This window comes from Chamaea fasciata, unplaced genomic scaffold, assembly GCF_029207755.1.
Source record: "Chamaea fasciata isolate MVZ Bird 193981 ecotype frontalis unplaced genomic scaffold, bChaFas1.0.hap1 SCAF_3, whole genome shotgun sequence".
NCBI lineage: Eukaryota > Metazoa > Chordata > Aves > Passeriformes > Sylviidae > Chamaea > Chamaea fasciata.
This window is the reverse complement of record NW_027094088.1, coordinates 78800381-78812383: the sequence shown is the minus strand read 5'-3', so window position 1 is coordinate 78812383 and position 12003 is coordinate 78800381. Positions and strand designations below refer to the sequence as shown.

Genomic DNA, 12003 nt, shown 5'->3' with positions numbered 1-12003 from the left:
TATAATCAATTTACTACAGAAGGGAAAGTATAAATTTGGTATATACAGTTTGTAGCTGAAAAACAGGGGCATTGCCCTTTTTCTTTCTGCATCATGCACACCAACTCCTGCTATTTTAATGTGTACTATTTTCAACAGACTTTGATTCCTGGTATTTTATTGCACCTGCTAAAGGACAACTCAATCTTTGTAGTGAGTGAAATTTTGCAATTACTCCATATGTGTGTTGTATCTGTGACTTAATTTTAGTGTGCCTATGGTTTTTGACAGCAAATTATCACTAATTCATATAATGACATGTCTGAAACAGTTGATATTGAATTGTTTTCATAATGGTATTTTGCTTATTCTGTATTTACATGATGGTCCAGACAAGTAATTAAAGTGCCAGTTATGGGAGCTTAGTTGCAACTAAAAGTCTCCAAAAGCAGACACATAGTTTAGTTATTCCAGGCAATGGACAAAAGTAAACATTTTGGCCTGGTTGTGTGTATTGTAAGGGCTTCAGGGGAAAAGTATGTCTTCATGTGAAAGCTACAGCTAGACATAATTATTGCTAAGGCCCTGAATAATGTAACAGAAGTATCACAACAGTGGCTATTTTATTTGGGTAATCCAAAAAATTGTTTGTATGTGCTGTCAGCTCAGCTCATGGCTTCCACTACCAACAGCAAAGTTCTGGAAATCAAAACAGGAACTCTTCCTTCATGAGATTTTTCAGGACATATTGGCCACATTTAGCTGGAGGTTTTGATTCAAATCACAGCTCAGGACCCAACCCCTGGAGCATTTGCCCTAAGAATGCAGTGGTAACATAAGTTCAGTTCAAATACAAACTCATACTGCCATAAATGTACTGCAGCGACTTTGGACCCTCTTCAGCTGGCAAACTGAGAGTGCATCAGGCCACCATGGAAGTCAGAGCTCAGCCAGTCTAACATCTGAATGCCTCTGCCTCAGCAGGCTTTGCACTTAGAGCTTTTACAAGTGTTTTCTCATACTAAACAGGAGTCTGTCCTTGACCTTTATGTTGCTGTACACCACATGTCAGTAATTCATTTCTCATGTGCTTGCAGCAAGCACACTGCCCAGATGGAAATCCCACGCTCACAGTCCCAGGCAGCAGGCTCATGCCATCAGCCCAGTGCTTCTCACCAACATGAGACATTTTTCTACATGATTAAGGACCCACAGCACCTTCTGCTACAATGAAACTATTCGTTCAGTCACATAAAATTTTCCTTTCAAAGCAAGTCTAGAGCCATTGTTTGAGTCATACCTTTATTTTATCAGCGAGAAATAGGGTGTATATTCACTAAGGCTTAATCTGAAATCTTTTTGCTCACAGTGGAAACATTTCCATTGATTTCAAAGGATCTCAGATCAAGCTTCAGGAATTACTAAGTTTTAGTTTGTCAGATTTGTTCATTTGAGGCCTTTATGAATTGCAGAGCAGTTGTGTACAGAACTAAGTCATGTGGAGATTAAATAAACTCCATTGACATCACTCTCCTGACACAGAATAGCAGCAAGAAACAAATATTGACTAGAAAAACAATGCATGTACAGTGACATTTAGCTTGTATAAAGTGATAGTCTCCATATAAATGCAAATAGCACCATTTCCCCAGAGCTGAATAAGTGATATTCATCAGTAAATATTTGTGTGTCTTTGACATGTCTCTAACCACCAAGATGAGAAATTGAGATGGAAAATACATTCACAGGTGAGAATTGAGTGCAGATTTTTCTTAAAGTTTCTCTCTCAATGCGTTTGGGAGACCTCGAAAAGCAGATGCTTCCCTTTCTAGTTAGTGACTTAAATGCAAGACATCAGAACTACAACAGACCATAGCACACTCAGTTCCTGTCAGTAGTTTCCTGACCCTGCCCCTCATGCTGTGCTAGATGGCAGGGCTCCAAGCCTGAGAACACTCCTCAGAAAGAAACCCTAAAGCAGCTAATTAATTTAGGAGCCTCACAGCGATACTCAGAAGGGATTTATGCACCAGGAAGATAATCTTTAACTATCTTTATGTGAGAGTTAGGGATTTTCTGGACCAGGGTTGCAGCAACTTATGTGACCTAAGCATCTTTAACAATGCAGCACCTGTATAAAGTACAGGCAGAGGCTTTTTCCTCTGTATGAGGAACAATAGCACAGTTCATCAATATGAGGAATGAGTGCTGAGGCTCTTCAGCTAGGAAAGAGAAGACTGAGGGCCCAAATCATTATAGTAGAGGTCTTTAAAACCACAGGTAACACAGGAAAGGCGGCTAGATAGTAACTGTTCACCACAGGGAATCTTCCCTATGAGTCTTCCCTACAGAGTTGCACTCTTAGAATCGTATTTAGGTTTGCTTGAAACCACAAAACAATGAAGATTAAGTAGAGTTTCAGGCATGTGTCTAGAGATGATAAACCCAGATCATGGGCACCTTACAGTGCTGTTGAATTTCTAGAACCGACTCAGCATTCAGGTAGCAGGAGCTGCAAAAAAGTAAATCCCATTGTCTTTACATGGTCTCCCACTCACAAACTGCATTTTCCTCCCTGGAGGTACTAGTAAATGAGGCATTGGGCTGTGCCTCCCACCAGGCCTGTGTACAGTACGTGAAGTATTAGACTTGCAAACTGTATTGGGATCTTCAACTCAAAGAAGTAAAAATAAGGATTATCAGCATGTAAGAGAACCCAGCTGTTCCCACAGCAACTCTTTCAAGTTATATTGGACACAGTCCTCTTCCTTCCTTCAGAGGAATTTTTAAGATGTTCCAGTGAGGTTCTTTAATAGTTTGCAAATGAAGCAGACTTCTTTCTAATGAAGGATTCTTTTGAAAAAATAGTTTTCCCACGTGGGATTTTGCTCCAGCAAAATACTCACGGTTTACAATAATTTCACAAAGCTCTGCATGATTTCTATTCCAAAAGACCTTGGGAGGAGAGTCACAACAAGGCAGTTTTGTTTGCAGTTACAAAACAAACAAAACATCATTAGTTCAAAGGATACTAAATTTCAAAATAACTCATATTATTTTGAAAGTTACCTAGAGGTCTGTGGACCTGGAGTTACCTGGAGGTCTGTTGACAGTTCTTCCATTCTCCACATAAATGCAACCTAGGGAAGTCAAGAATTTTTTTTTTTAAGAGTAAAAATTATTCAAAATGAGTTTGAATAATGGATTTTCTTTTCATAAACCTATTCAAAAGGAGAAACAATGATTTATTTTTTTTTACTTAGAGAGATTACACTCTGAGTGACCAAGGGGACACTGAAACATTTTGTCCCTGGTTCCAGTTTTTAATGTAAGACTTTTTTCAGAAGTAGAGTGAACTTCTCTCTTTCTGAGTCCTTCAGCACCTTTTATGTGATTCTGTATTTCCTCCAAACATCAAGATGCTGTCTCTGCTCCTCCCAGCTAAGAAACAGGAGATCACTTCAGCACCAGTCTTCCAGTGCCATGACAGCATGGTCTCTACAGTTGGAATTACTGTCATTTTGCTTGGGGTTTTTTAAGGCGAATGTGACTGCAGTTTATTTTGCTTTGGCAAGATGTTTCTGAGAGTTGTTATGGATGGATCTTCATCTTGGTTGCTGCCTGGCAGACTGAGTCGTGGCTGCAGGAAGAATTGCAGGTTTGGGGGGTGGATTCACATGTTCAGGACCATTCAGACGTTGTGTGCCTTCACTTTACAGTTAAACCTTACTAACCAGTGTCCGTGGGCCACTCATCAGTGAAGCGCCATCCCAAGTGTTGTTTTTCTAAGGAAGGCTGTAAGTGCTGGTGATGGCACCCTTGTCTGCCCTCTCCCCCTACAAATTACAGGGAGCGATCTCACACAGTTTAGCTGCCAATGTCTGATAGGGTATCTCATTATCCAGGCTGTCCTCCCACCTGTATTTTATCTGATTGCAGGTTTTAGTCATACAGTCAATGAATAAATCGTCTGAATGGAAGGTTGAGCAGTAGGAGGAAGGACTAGGAAGGGCTCCAGGACCCACCAATACCCGGCGTCGACGCTCTTTTCTTTTGTGCCTGTATGCGCCTTGCTGAACCATTCAGTAGAACAAAAGGGAAGCACAGGGCAAAACAGCCAAGCCAAAAGCAGCAGTGAGTACTGGCAGCAGCACAAAACCCAGGGCAAATGTCTTCCCTTGCGATAACCACCTGTTCCATAGCAAGGGATTTGAGTCTGTCACCAGGTCTTTGAAGTTTTTATGTTCTCCTGAAGCATGAAAACATCCATAGCAGGGACTAGTGACATGGTCAACTTTATGAAACAACATAGGCTAAAAAAAAATTTAAAGCATTAAAAATTTACTTAGAGGAGAGAGAATTTTGGTGACACAGCATGTTGTAAAGATCCGTGTACAAAGTGAGGTAGGACCGAAAACCCAGAGGAAAAGTCTTCTTTATTAGTGAAAAACATTTAGAAAAATGAAGTTCAAGAATGTTCAAAAACTTGCCTTAAGCACAAGTTTTCTAAAACAAAAAATTAATCAGAGAATAATGTCTCTGTGAGAGTGACTGCTAAGCATGAAGGTTGCAAGGGTCAGTAACAGGTACAGACTGTATTTCTCTTTCCAGATGAGAGGTTAAGCATGTAGGTTATGCGTCTTCCGGGCTTGGCTGTTTACTAAATTAGGATATCACCAGGGATCAAGAGCACTTTTGCACTGAGAAAAGATCAGGTGAGAAGCACAGCTCTGGAGTTAAATGCTGCTCTGGGGCAATCAAACAAGCTTGCTCGCTCTGTTAATACAGATGTCATGTACGTACCAGGTGGAAAGCATGTCAGCTAACTTTAATCAGGTTAACTCATGTAACAGGGCTGTCTAGCTGTGGGGATCAGGAATTCCATGACTGAGAATTTACAGTTTCTTGGCTGGGTGAATTAACCCATTCAGCACTCCATGCTAATGTAATATGATGTTTCTGTACCCAAGCTAGCCCATTTTTCAGCACTTATATGAATGCAGTCTGCAAAACAAATACAGACAAATCAAAACATCTTTTTATTTTCTGTTCTTTCAGGCACAGATTTATAGTGAAAGAAGTCATTTCTGAAGGAAGAATAGGTACAGGGAGAAGTTCTTTCTTCCACAATGTGGTGGAAGAGGCAGCACTTACAGATTTTGGCAGTGCAGGGTTGTACAACTGATTACTATAAATTCCAAAAGATTTTGCAAGATCCAGCTACCCATGTCTCTTGGCTCTATAGTATGGGAAATTAGAGCCTCTGGTGTACATCAGTTAAACATCTAAGGATATGAGGTAGGGCATGAAAAGAGTACAGTCAAATGAACTACCAGCAATGAGCTGAAGTTTACATGGGTATTTTGTGTAGTGTAAAATAAAAGGGACTTTTTACATGTACAATGCTAAGGGTCCAAAGGGATGTGAGGATGAGTTTTAAAGTTATTTTTTCATTTGATAGTCTCTTGAAAGCAAATTATTATAAATGTAGAATGTTATTTATTACAAAATACTGCAACTTGAGTAGGGTGCTACTCTAGTTTTCTTATGAGAAATCTGTTTGTTTTACTACCCCAGAGAATTTTATTTATGTCTGACGAAAACCAGGATTAAATCTGCATTGAGTCCTAGTTTGTATCAGATTGTAGCTCAGCAGCATCTTGTGAGCTTTCACTGCCTAAGATTTACTAACTTTCATATTGAAAGTAGATAAAAATGAGTAATCATCTGTGAATGATAATTATACCACTGCTTGTGGGAGGGAGCATGGTTTGAAGATCATCACTAATTATTGTTTCTCATTTGCATGTGCCAAGATCTGCACCACAAAAGCTTACCTCTGTAGTGTAATGCTGGTGGAATTATTTTTTTAAAAACCTGCAAAACTGCTCCAAGCGGTTTTGGAGGCAGCACCTCCCCTCTCCCATCAGTTTTCTCCCAGGTTTCTAGCTTGGGAAGGAAATCCTCTGGGCTGGCAAGGTTCACTGGGAAGGAAGGTAAAGTCTTCCAGATACGCAAGTGGAGATCCCCTTTCTGATACTGAGGGAGTTAAAACATTGTGGTCACCCTGGCATTTATCGTGGGCTCTTCAGCAAAAGAGACAGAGAGCAACATCACAGTATGCGACAAGACACAAATAACAGTGCCTGAGCGCCGCTTCGCAGCTTGACATTTTAGCAACTTCCTTGTCAGAATTTAGTTTTCAATGGAAAATAAGCAGAACTGTGAGGGTTTCTGCACGCACACACAGCTGTCTGCGCAAACACTTGGTTTTGCTCTTGTAAGAGGACAAGAGGACACAGAGTCACCTCTTTGCGCTGAGGAGGTGATGACTAGCTTCCAAAGCCATCAGGCCTGGTGCAGGCATCGACACAGCAGCTCCGGAGTGCTGCATCCCTCTGTCCCCTGGGTCCTGTGCTGGCTGGGAATTACCCAGTCCTCCCAGGCTCCCAACAGTGGTATCAGGTTTGACTCGTGCTCTGGTCTGAACAAGTTGGGTTATTGCCCTGATTTTGGCTGTGGATGAGCAAGGCATACTCACTGTTTCCCTTGTTATCTCTTCTTCCACTTCTCGTTCTTTTCACCAGACTTGACACTCCCTTTTTCCATCTCAGCCTCCTCCCAAAAGAACATTTCTGGCCACCCATCGGTCCCAGTTTTGCAACAACCAGTGAAATCTGGTTTCTGATAGAGTTGATACAGGCACGCTCAGCTTTATATTCAATTACTGCTGGAGTGACTGAGGTGCTGTGGGTTTTGCAAGGCTGGGCTCCCAAAAAGTCCCCAGTGCTTCCCTCCACTCTTCTGTGAATTTCAACCACTTCTCATGTAACTCCAGCTGCAAAACCCAGCCATCCTTTGGGGCATCATCTGTGACTTGTGCCAGGTGCCTGTGCTGGTACCTGCCATATCTGCCATGTTCTCTGTTGTGCCCAGCAGCGTCTCCAGTGCTTTTCACTCAGCCCATCCTCTCTGGCCAGGACTGAGCTGAAGCACGGATATCCCCGTGTCCCTAGAAATCTACATTACACAAAGACAGGCCACAGGCCATTATATCCTTGATTAAAACATACTGTGCTTTGGTTATTTATGACAGGGTCACTACATGTACGAATGTTAGTAGGATACCCACAGATGCAAACATACAACTATGCCTCCACACACCTTGTTTACTGCTGAGTCCTTCCAACCTGTCTTTCCATCATGCTGCTTGTTTCAGTGTAAATCAGGGTAAATATTAACCTGAAGGTCAATTTTATAGGTTAATTTGTACAAATTTCATAGTAATGCCATTCCTGGCCTCATTCAGTCTGTGTAGGAAAAGGTTGCATCCCTATATGTATGGTCCCATAATGCAGCTATAGGAATTCCTCAGGCAGGTTCTTATAAAATTTTGGGTTTCACACAAAAATAGTGATTCCCTTTATTGTCCTACCCCAGTTTATGCTTCTGTAAGGCAACCCCAATGCACCTTCTAATAGTTTGCCTTCATTTTGCCTACGGCTGGCATCAAAATCTCATGCTGTGGCTGTGAATATGAGCTACCTGTTGACAAGATTTGTTTTGCTGACAATCTTGCCACAGGTTGGTGTGATTCTGACCATCTCCACTTTCTCAGCTTTTGCATGCTTCTTTTCCAAATATGAGATATTACAAACAGCATCAGTGCCTATATAAATCCATAACGTGGCCTCCGCAGCACTGGCATCCTTAGAAACCCAAAGCAACAGCAGCATGCCAGAGTACAATACTTAGTATCTGGAAACCTATAGTCTTCAGTTTAACTCAGCTGCATCATCTGATTGCCAAGGAGCCATGAAGTCAAAGATTTATTGACTTTACGAAAGCAACACTAGAAAGTTGCAAGTGAAAGGCCTGAATTTCATGCCTTTGTAGATAAACTTGGAAAACTTTTTTGAAGGAAGAGGAAGAGCACTGGAATTTTAGCATCTTTTCATAGTTTGAAATATTAGCATTATCATAAATGTGCTGAGTCATATTTTCCATAAACTGTCTCACAGATCATGGCACAGATTCTTGCCCTTCAGAGCTCCAACTGTGGAAATATTGAAAGTGAAAAGCACTGAGACCAATTCAAGTTTAACAGAGTAAAACTGATTGATTGCTGTCAAGGGCACAAAGATGTAGTGGTCGTACAGTCCAATAATTGCTTAGAGGAAATGCAAAACCATGGATGTAAAGGAACTAACCTGCCTTGTACATACACATGTGCAATGCCAGTTCCACATTTGTTCCAGGTGATGTTGCTCCATTTGTTATGGAATGGTGGAAATTTCAGTGGCCAAGGAGTGGAAGTCAATCTGTCCAGCAGAAATTCAGAGTATTCTGCTACACTGTTGTCCTCTGTTGAGAAGAGGGAGAAATTTTTTTAGCAAGAGCACACATGGACGTTGCCATCTCACAGCCTAAAGTTGTCCAGTTCCTTTTAAGGAACAATTAATCAGTCTCTTTCCCCTTTCTTCCTCCTAAACAGCACTCAAAGCCATTACCAATAATCACCTAATATTAAACATGATTGATTCCCATTTGGTGGAAGCCAGATGAGTTTCATGCACCAAATGCAGGAAATTAGCCTGTGTGTGTAAAATTCTCTCTGTAGGAAATGACTGACAGCCTAAAGCGATACAGCTGCAAAACATAAACACAGCAGTGCTTTTAGTGAGAGCACTTTAAATAACTGTTATTAATGTCCCTTCCAAGATGTCACTTAGAAAACCACAATCAATTACTATAGTGATAGCAATACTATATATAGCAATTGTATGCAAGTGATAGAGATGCTGGAAACCAGCTATTATTGCTTAGACATAGTAAAATTCTCCTTGTTAACTCATGTTATGACCACAAACACACCTGCATTTTTAAAAGATTGATGATAAATAGCATTTAAATCCTGCCCTGTATTAATAAGCAAGGTCAATCACTGGCATCTCTTTGTAAATCATTTCCCAGTTTAAAACATCATTTCTTTCCTGGGCCAAAGTACTCTCCATCTGTGTCTTCTAATTCAAAAGTAGAGAGAAAACAGTTGGACAAGCAAGGACAGTGGGAGAGTGGCTGGGGAGAAGGCACTGCAGGGGAGTGGACATGAGCCCTGGCTGAGCCCCCAGAGGCAGTGCTGAGATGGCACCAGCAGCTCAGGAGAGTCTCAGGCTGCTCTGGCACAGGAAGTGAGCTGGGAGGTGAACAGCCTGGGCTACAGTCCACTAATTATAACTAACTAGTTATAATGCCGGTGTGTCGTGCACTCAACCTCATCATGTGGGTAAGGGAGGACAAGAGGCACAGACGTAAGCCGTTAGAAGAAACCTTCAGCTCTCAAAAGCTGAAATGACTTTTCAGCATTTAAATATACTTCCTTGATAATACTGGTTTTGTGCAATTCTCTTATGAGGTATTTATATTGTCTGAATTGCTAAGGGCTCACTTCCTACAAGGAACACAGGAATTAAAACTGAATTAACTTTCCATTGATGGGTTCGGACATGAAACAATGGGCATGCAGGCTCTGAGGTACCTGCAGGAAAGGATGATGCTTTGTTCATATTTTTCCCTGTCTTCAATTATTGCAGTGTTTTCCAGGCAAAAAAAAGTTGTCCCTCCTGAGCAGTAACAGACTCATAAAACTCCCGTGTTATCTGCAGTATCCTTTGTCCTGAAGGAAACCTCATGTTTGGATCTGATTAAGTTTGTTTAAATACAAGTTAATTAAGAAAAGCAGGGATTTATTTTTCAGAGTATCCTAGTGGTACAGGGAACAGGTAAAGCTGAGAAAGGATTTTCCTTAGGATACATCAGTGTAGGCCTTCTGGGGGGAGAATCACAGCAATTCAGGTCTTACTGGATTAAATATGTATATAGGCAGTGCTCAGCAGAGAAAATGGTGGGGACCACAAAGGGTGGGGAGATGTCCCAGGGCCATGAAACTTCAGGACCCCAGATGAGTGAAGGACAAGCAGCAAAAAGTGCAGCTTACATCAAGAAGCATCACAAGATCTCCTGTGTGTGCACCAGATCAATAAGCGGTTATGGAGGAGATGTGAATTCCATGGTGTCTTCCGGTATCTTTGAGTATGCTTGTGGACTGGGGTACATTCACTAAATGATAGTGCTGAAGAAAAGGTATGGATTACAATTGGTTTTGGTGTGTGCTCCAGGAGTGCAGAGAGGGAGAGAAAGCCTCTTTGCTTTATCCTCTGATCAAAGCATCAGACATAATAAGGGTGCAAGCTAAGGAAATCAGAATCTGGCTTGACAGAAAAGACTCCCATGAACAATTTAGGAAGAAGGTTTGAGCTGATATTTTGGCTCTAGGCCTAAACAATCAAATTGACATTTCCATGTGCAGTAACCACATGAAGACTGATGGATAGATTTCCATCTGACTTCTCCAGTCAATTTTCAATAAGCAGGCCTAATATTTCCTCCAAGGCTATTTGTAGTTTAAAGGTGTTTAAAGTAGTTTCTTAAGAGTAGAGTATGCTTTGGGGGGAAGGCAGTTCTGCTGTTCCTTGGGCAGAATTAAAACGCACATTTTGTTAACCCAGAGACTACGGCAGTAAGGATCTGCTTTCCTAGAGCCTATCCACAAATAGGAGTTTTTATCTAAAGTTTCTATTTTTAATTTTTCCTCATTCAGCTCATTCTGAAGATGGCACTCCAATTTCTGAAGAAGAGCATATGTACACAGAGCTAAGCAGCCAACTAGCTTTAAATGCATAATTCCTCATTCAATTTCTTAATTCCTCATTAGCTTGCATGTGCAAACCCAGAACCTAATCCAAGTCCCACTGGTGTCAGTGAAAATGGGTTTTACCTCTCAGATTTAGCCATCTAGAAATCAGGCATGTATTCTAAATGCAACTGTGGAGGAGCCACGTGTAGTGAGAATAGAGAAAGATCAGCATTTCCAGGATATGATTCATAGCATCTTCCTTAAAGGCTTGTCTTGAGAGGGGACAAGTGTGTTTCCAGCAGCCACTGTCTTTTTCCCCTGCTTGTAAAGGGAGCCTGTACAACTAACCTAGAAGCCTCTTTACTCTAATAAACGAAGCCAGGGGAAGGAATCTTTCTGTTTATTTCAATGGAAAATGATTCAGACTTTCAGTTTTCCACATCCTTTATGCCAAGAAAAATTACAAATGAGTAAGCAAGGTCCCAGAGGTTATCCCAAGCTGCATCTCATGGACTGTTAATTCTGTCTTCAGTTAGCTTTTGGGATGTATGGAAAAGACATGTGAAATTCTGAAACAAAATTAAACTTTTTTTAAGTTATTGCTCCTTGCATCACACTGGACTCCCTGACAGGGAGCACAATTAGATGGAAATCTCAAAGCAAGGGCAGGAGCTTTTTGTCTGTCTCCTCTAAAGACACTCACAGTGGGATATGTGAAATGTCAGGAATAATTAGACAACACTATATGAGCTCCTAGCAACACTGATGTGCTGTGTAAAACCAAGCATTTGCCATAAAGCTTTAAACATTGTTGAAAACCTGCATGATAAAAGTAACCCAAGTAATTTTTAAATACAGTTTCTGACATATTAATACAGACATGGATATGAAAAAGCAGAATAGAAAGCTGTGAAATACTGGCATGCCTTTGCTGAGATAGGCTGCTCTGCTGCTTTTTTTCCAAAGGTGATATATAAAAGTAATTTATGCCTCTCGTATAGCAATTAAAATGAAAAGGCAAATTCCCTCAGCTCTTCATCTGCTGGAGTGTATTTTAACAAGCAGGAAAATGACTAGCTCCTGGTATCAGTATCACAAAGATCATAGACATGTTTGTGAAAAGGGACCTCTGGAGGTCCCTTAGTCCAGCCTCCTACTTTAAGTAAAATCTCCAAAACCAAAGAAGGAATAACCATTTCACATCAGCAGGAAATCTGGCCCAAATTGCCCTTTAGAGAAGGAAAAAAAAAAAAAAGAATGATGAATGCAGAGAAAAGGCGAGAGAAAAGGCAAGAGAAGAGAAGGAAAAAACAGACCAGCATTTTATT

At 41.0% G+C, this 12003-nt stretch overlaps 1 protein-coding gene across 1 annotated transcript in view; it reads left to right on the top strand.

Annotated features, from left to right (window-relative positions):
- Window positions 1-12003, top strand: part of HTR1E (5-hydroxytryptamine receptor 1E) — a 34141-nt gene that overhangs the window by 20370 nt on the left and 1768 nt on the right. The window lies entirely within an intron of this gene.